At 39.4% G+C, this 6,740-nt stretch overlaps 2 non-coding genes across 2 annotated transcripts; one reads left to right on the forward strand and one right to left on the reverse strand.

Moving 5' to 3' along the window:
- The first annotated feature begins 1,438 nt into the window (after window positions 1-1,438).
- On the forward strand, window positions 1,439-1,545 carry LOC112534009. Its single transcript, XR_003078339.2, has one exon. It is a non-coding gene; the product is annotated as a small nucleolar RNA R71 (small nucleolar RNA).
- Window positions 1,546-5,569: 4,024 nt separating this feature from the next.
- LOC112534013 lies at window positions 5,570-5,675 on the reverse strand. Its single transcript, XR_003078343.2, has one exon. It is a non-coding gene; the product is annotated as a small nucleolar RNA R71 (small nucleolar RNA).
- Window positions 5,676-6,740: the final 1,065 nt, after the last annotated feature.

Here is a 6,740-nt window from a genome sequence, read left to right on the forward strand (position 1 = left end):
GATCATAAAATCAACAGGAAATATAAATCTATTTACTTTTACTAGCACATTCTCTACAATACTCCTAGGATACTTAACAGATCTATCAGCTAACTGTATACTCATCCTAGTGGGTTTGGTCTCTCCCAACCATAACTTTACAAACAGGCTGTATGACATTATATTAATGCTAGCCCCTAAATCAGCTAAAGCATCATTAACAGATAAGTTACCTATAGCACAAGGAATAGTAAAACTCTTTGGATCATGTCGCTTTTCTGGTAACTTGTTCTGGAAAATTGCCGAACATTTCTCGTTTAGCGTCACACATGCCAAGTCCTCAAACTTCCTTTTATTGCTAAGAATCTCCTTTAAGAATTTTGCATACCTAGGCATCTGTGAAATAATTTTAAAAAAAGGTAAGTTTATATGTAGTTATTTAAAAATATCCAAAAATTTACCAAACTGCTGCTCAACTTGCGCCTGCTTTAATCTAGCAGGGTATAAAATTTTGGGCTGGTATTCCCTTAGTGGAATCTCCTTTGCCTCTTCCTTCTCTAGTTCCTTCGCCTTGGTAGCTTCAACTTTCCTGCTTGAATCTACCTACGCATCAGCATCATTGTTAGAAATAGAAGAAAGACCAGGAATATACTTACCTGACTGCAACATGATTGTGTTTACCTCCTCCCTCGGGTTATAATCTGTAGTGCTAGGCAGAGTCCCTGGCTGCCTTTTAGCCAACATCCTAGAAATCTAGCCTATTTGAGTCTCCAAATTCTGAAAGGAGACCTGTTGATTCCTAAGTGCACTATCTGTCTGCTGGAATCTATTATCAGTAGAAGACATGAACTTCATCACTAAATCCTCGAGATTGGGCTTCTCTTTCTAAGGTGGAGGTAGTTAGGATGGACCAACCTGCTGCTGGGGATGTTGCTGATGTAATCTTTGAAATCCTGGTAGACCCTAGGTGCTGTTATTCCGCCACTCGAAGTTGGGGTGGTTTCTCCACCATGGGTTGTATATGTTGCTGTAAGGGTCGTTCTACTGCCTGGGCACATTCCCCATATAATTAACATGTTCGTGGTCAGTAGAAGAAGATGAAGAAGAAGCAAACATACCTCCCGCATTACAGTTTGCACTCTAGTGTAGGCCACTACAGAACTCATAGCCAATTTGTACTGCATGAACCGGCATTTAGAGCTGATATATTCTCTTGGCCAAGAGCTCCTCCTGAGCTGCTAAGGCTGCTGTAGAATCTAACTAGTTGACCACTCCCTGCTTAACTGGCCAACTCTTAGAGGATTGCCACTGGTAGTTGTTCATGGCCATCTCCTCTATCAAATTTTATGCCTGCTCCAGCGTCTTATTATTCAGAGCCCCACCTGCCACAGCATCTACCATATGCCTAGTAGCAAGGTTCAAACCGCTATAGAAAGTCTGAACCTGCATCCATACTGGTAGTCTGTGATGCGGGCAACATCGGAACAAGTCCTTGTACCTCTCCTAAGCATCATACATGCTCTCGTCATCGAACTGCACAAAAGAAGATATGTCATTTCTCAATCTAGCAGTTTTAGCAGGAGAAAAGTACTTATATAAAAACTTCTCAGCCAAAGATCTTCATGTCATAATAGTGTTGGCTGGAAATGACTACAACCATCTTTTTGCTCGGTCCCTCAAAGAAAATGGAAATAGCCTCAACCGAATGGCATCATCAGTCGTTCCATTTATCTTGAAGGTATCACATATCTCCAAGAAATTGGCTATGTGAGCATTTGGGACCTTGCTCGGTAGTCCCCCAAATTGTACACTATTACGGACCATTTATATCACATTTGGCTTTATCTCAAAGTTATTGGCTGCCACAGGTGGTCGTAATATACTCGTCTGTGTCCCCTTAAGAGAAGGTCTAGCAAACTCGTACACTGTCCTGTTTTCATCCACAGCTTGGTTGTTGTCTCCTATCCCTGTTGGTTTATTCACAAGGGCTTCAATCTCTATCCACGCCTCCTTTTCTTCTTGCACACGCTTTCTCAAAAGATGGAGGGATTGCTCTGGTTCAGCAAGAGGATCTACAGTGGTAGGATTAGAGTTCCTGGTCATAAACTACTTGAAATTAAGAGGCAGCAACCGAAGAAAATAGAATTAAAAAGAAGAATAAATAACAAAAAGAATCAAAAGATAGAAAACAAAAAATGGCTAGATTAACACGAACACAAATTCACTTTAGCTCACACAAATTAATCCCCGACAACGGCACCAAAAAACTTGATAGGCTATTTATGTAGCTACAATTTAAGGCAGTGAACCTATCAATGCAGACTAGCACTAATGGCAAGTATTAAGGTCATATTCTCGGGAAAGGGTGATCCTAGAAGTGCTCCAGCATCTTACGTTATCTAACCTTAAATAAAATTGATGAAGTTACTATTCTATGATTAGATGCAAGCTAAGTGATTAACTAAATGTCAAGCAATCTGCAAAGATTTAGTGAAATAAACAAGAAAAGAAAGCAAACCTAAGGGGACCTAAGTTAGTTAGATTTTAGTGAAAGTAGAGATTAGATTGATTACCAATTGTGATTTCCCGTGAGCGAATTCTAAATTGAATTCGATTTCCCTCTCGAGAACACCAAATTCCTAAACCTAAGAATCTAAATGATGGAATCTCTTCCTAATGATAGATTTTAGGTTAGCCTTAAGATTAATCCACTGCTATTGAGAGTTGTTAATTCTTAATCCGGCTAGTTAATTACCCTTATCTCTAAATGATCATTAACTAATTCTTGCTATTCAAATTTCCAATTACTAAATGAATTTCTCAATTACATAAAGCAATCTGAACAACACAATTCACAATGTTTCATGAATGATGTGATATCTTATTAATACTGAAAGCAAGAAGAATACAAGCATTGATAATCAAAATCTCATAAACATTAAGTGCAATCCAACAAAAAAAGGAACCCCAATGGGTTCAACAGTTCTAGCTACTCATGCTAACGAATAATACAAAATAAAGAACAAATACAGAAAAGAAAATTGAAAACATGTAGACCCTTCTTCTTCAAGTCAGATGAATAGTCTTAAATCTCCAAATCTGAATAATGAACCTCGAATTGCCTCTTGAGTGCCTCCAAATCCACTTTTAATCCTTAATGTGATGCTTGAACCATTGAAATCCGTCCTTCAATATGCGAAATAGTCTCCCAAAGTCGAATATTGAAGTCTGAAAAGGGGTGGCTCGCGCGCGTATGTGAGATCTAAAGTCAGAAAGTCGAAGCCTAGCAAAATAAGTCGATTTTGTCTATATAAATATCCCAGCACAGTTGTGATCAAGCCCGTGCTGGACCTTCGAGTCCCAAAAAGCAGCCTTTTCTCCCTGACTGTGCCCTCGCCGGTGCCAAGTCACCACGGGCCGTGATGGAGATCGTGGTGGCCTCAGAAACCGTATCGAAAGGTCACTTTGGAGGGCCAAATGTCGATGGTTCAGCACGACCAGCTCTTGAAGCATCCTTTATTTCAAATAAGGCTTAGTGAGTATTTTTGTTAATTCGGCATTCAGCTCCTGAAGCATTCATTCTAAATAATTACATGATTTTCAATATATTTTACATTTCTATCAAAATATTCTTACCATTACCTTAGCCACATTTCAACCCTTGTAAAGACCCTTTGATTTTGGTATTCATTTATTCGCAGTAGCGAAGATGAGATTTATGAACAAGCTTATGGTAAACAGGTTTTGTGCAGCTGCATTGAGGGAATTTTCTTGTTTACCTGTAAACACTGTGAGTGATTTGAGAGAATCCTGTAAGGCAATGGTTCCTGGTCTTTAATGTTGAGTTGTTATATAAGTTGTACTTCGAGATGGTATTATTATGGTTCTTCTTTGAAGGTGTATGATTTGTTTAGCTACTCGAGTTTTATTCTTTATATGTTGAATAAGGTTAAGTTATGAACTTTAGCATGGATTTTGAGGGGTGATTGTTGCTTGTATATGTATTAAGTTATTAATTACTTAAGGACAAGCAAAAGTTTAAGTGTGGGGTGATTTGATATGCATTGTTTTATACATGTTTATATGCCCAATTACTTCCATTTTTGTGCATAGTTATCTTGTTTTATGCTAGAATCACTTGTGTTTTGGTCCTTTCATGTTTCAGGTGATCATCGATGGACATTATCAGTAGTCGAGGGAGATACGTACAAATACGGACTAGAATCCATCAAAATTGAGCAAGGGCTACCATTTTAAGGTTGAGCACGGACTGGACTCTGGCTGTGCTGAAACATCAACATATGACCCTCAAAAGTGTCATTTTGGCATAGTTTCTAAGGCAATTACGACCCGTGGTGGCTCAGCACCGGCGAGGGCACGGTCAGAAAGAAGACCTAATTTTTGGGATTTGGAGGTCCAGCACAGCCTGGACTCCGCCCATGCTGACCAGCACGGGCTTGACCACGATCGTGCTAGGATAATTATATAGGCAAAATCGAATTATTTTGCTAGGATTTGATTTTCTGACTTGATTTTTCACATGCATGCACGAGCCACCCTTTTCCAAACTTTGATATTCGACTTTGGGAGACTATTTCGCCTAGTGAAGGACAAATTCCACTAGTTTAAGCATCACATTGAAGATCAAGAGTGGATTTGAAGGCATTCAAGAGGCAATTTGAGGTTCATCATTCAGATTTAGGGATTTAGGGCTGTTCATTTGACTTGAAGAAGAAGAGTGTACATGTTTTCAATTTGGTTTTCTATATTTGTTCCTTACTTTATATTACTTATTAGCATGAGTAGCTAGAACTGTTGAACCCATTGGGGTTCCTATGTTGTTGGATTGCATTTAATGTTTATGAGACTTTGATTATCAATGCTTGTTTTCTTCTTGCTTTCATTATTAATAAGAAATCACATTATTCATGAGATATTGTGAATTGTGATGTTTAGATTGCTTTATGTAATTGAGAAGTTCATTTAGCAATTGAAAATTTGAATAGCAAGAACTGGTTAATGATCACTTAGAGATAAGGGTAATTGACTAGTCGGATTAAGAATTAACAACTCTTAATAGTAGTGGATTTAATTTTAAGGCTAACCTAAAATCAATCGTTAGGAAGAGATTCCATTGTTTAGGTTCTTAGGTTTAGGGAGAGGAAAATCGAATTCAATTTAGAATCCGCTCATGGTTAATCACAATTAGTAATCAATATAATCTCTACCTTCACTAAAATCCAACTAGTTTAGGTCCCCTTGGGTTTGCTTTTTCCTTTGATTGTTTCACGAAATCCTTTCAGACTATTTGACATTTAGTTAATCACTTACCTTTCATCTAGTCATAGAATAGTAACTTTATCGATTTTATTAAGGTTAGATAACATAAGATGCTACAATAGTTCTAGGATCATCCTTTCTTGAGAATACGACCTTAATACTCGCCATTAGTGTTAGTCTGCATCGATAAGTTTACTGCCTTAGATTGTAGCTACATAAATAGCCTATCAACCAGCTAACACCATCACCACCTAGAATTCTTTGGCTAAGAAATTTCTTTATAAGTACTTTCCTCCTGCTAAGACTGCAAATATGCATAATGATATGTCATCTTTTGTTCAATTTGATGATGAGAGCATGTATGATGCGTGGTAAAGGTACAAGGACTTGCTGAGATGTTGCCCATACCACGGTTTGCTAGTATGGGTGCAGGTGCAGAATTTTTATAGTGGCTTGAACTCAGCCACGAGGCAGATGGTGGATGCAGCTGCAGGTGGAGCCATTAATAGTAAGACGCCAGAGCAGGCCCAAAACTAAATTGAGGAGATGACCATGAACATATATCAGTGGCAGTCTTCTAGGAGTAGGCTAGGACGGTAGGGAATGGTGAACCAGGTAGATTCTACAGTAGCCTTGGCAGCTCAGGTGGAGCTTTTAGCCAAGAGGATCGACTAGCTCCAGATGCCAATCCAAGCAGCACAGCTTGGCTGCGAGTTTTATGGTGGCCTGCACTGCAGTGCAAACTGTAATGCGAGAGGTATGTTTGCTTCTCCTTCATCTTCTTCTGCTGACCATGAACAGGTTGATTATATGGAAAATGCGCCCAAGCAGCAGAACAACCCCTACAGCAACACATACAATCCAGGGTGGAGAAACCATCCTAACTTCGGGTGACGAAATAACAACACCTAGGGTCCACCAGGATTTCAAAGGTTGCCCTAGCAGCAACCCCAACAGCAGACTGTTCTCCCTCAACTCCTTTAGAACTAGGAGAAAAAGCCCAATTTAGAGGAGTTGATGATGAAGTTCGTGTCCACTTCAGAGAATAGGTTTCAGCAGACGGACACAGCTCTTAGAAATCATCAGGCCTCCTTACAGAAATTAGAGAATCAGATAGGCCAGATTTGTAAGATGCTAGCTGAGAGACAGCCAGGGATGCTCCCTAGTACCATAGAGTCAAACCCGAGGGAGCATGTCAAGGCTATCACCTTGAGATCAGGTAAGCAGTTATTTAGTTCTTACCTATGGCTGATGATGATGTTATTATGCAAGATGAGCTAGCCAGAAGGGAGCCTAAGGTGATAGAGCATATGCAAACTGAGGAGAAGAAGAAGAGTCCTGTGAGAGAATACCAGCCTCCAATTCCATATCCTCCCAAGTTGAAGCAGGAGAAGGTTGATCAGCAGTTTGGTAAGTTCTTAGATTTATTTAAGCAGTTGAGGATTAACCTACCTTTTGTTGAGGCTATATCGCAGATGCCC

The sequence above is a fragment of the Ricinus communis genome, chromosome 6 (assembly GCF_019578655.1).
Source record: "Ricinus communis isolate WT05 ecotype wild-type chromosome 6, ASM1957865v1, whole genome shotgun sequence".
Classification (NCBI taxonomy): Eukaryota; Viridiplantae; Streptophyta; class Magnoliopsida; order Malpighiales; family Euphorbiaceae; genus Ricinus; species Ricinus communis.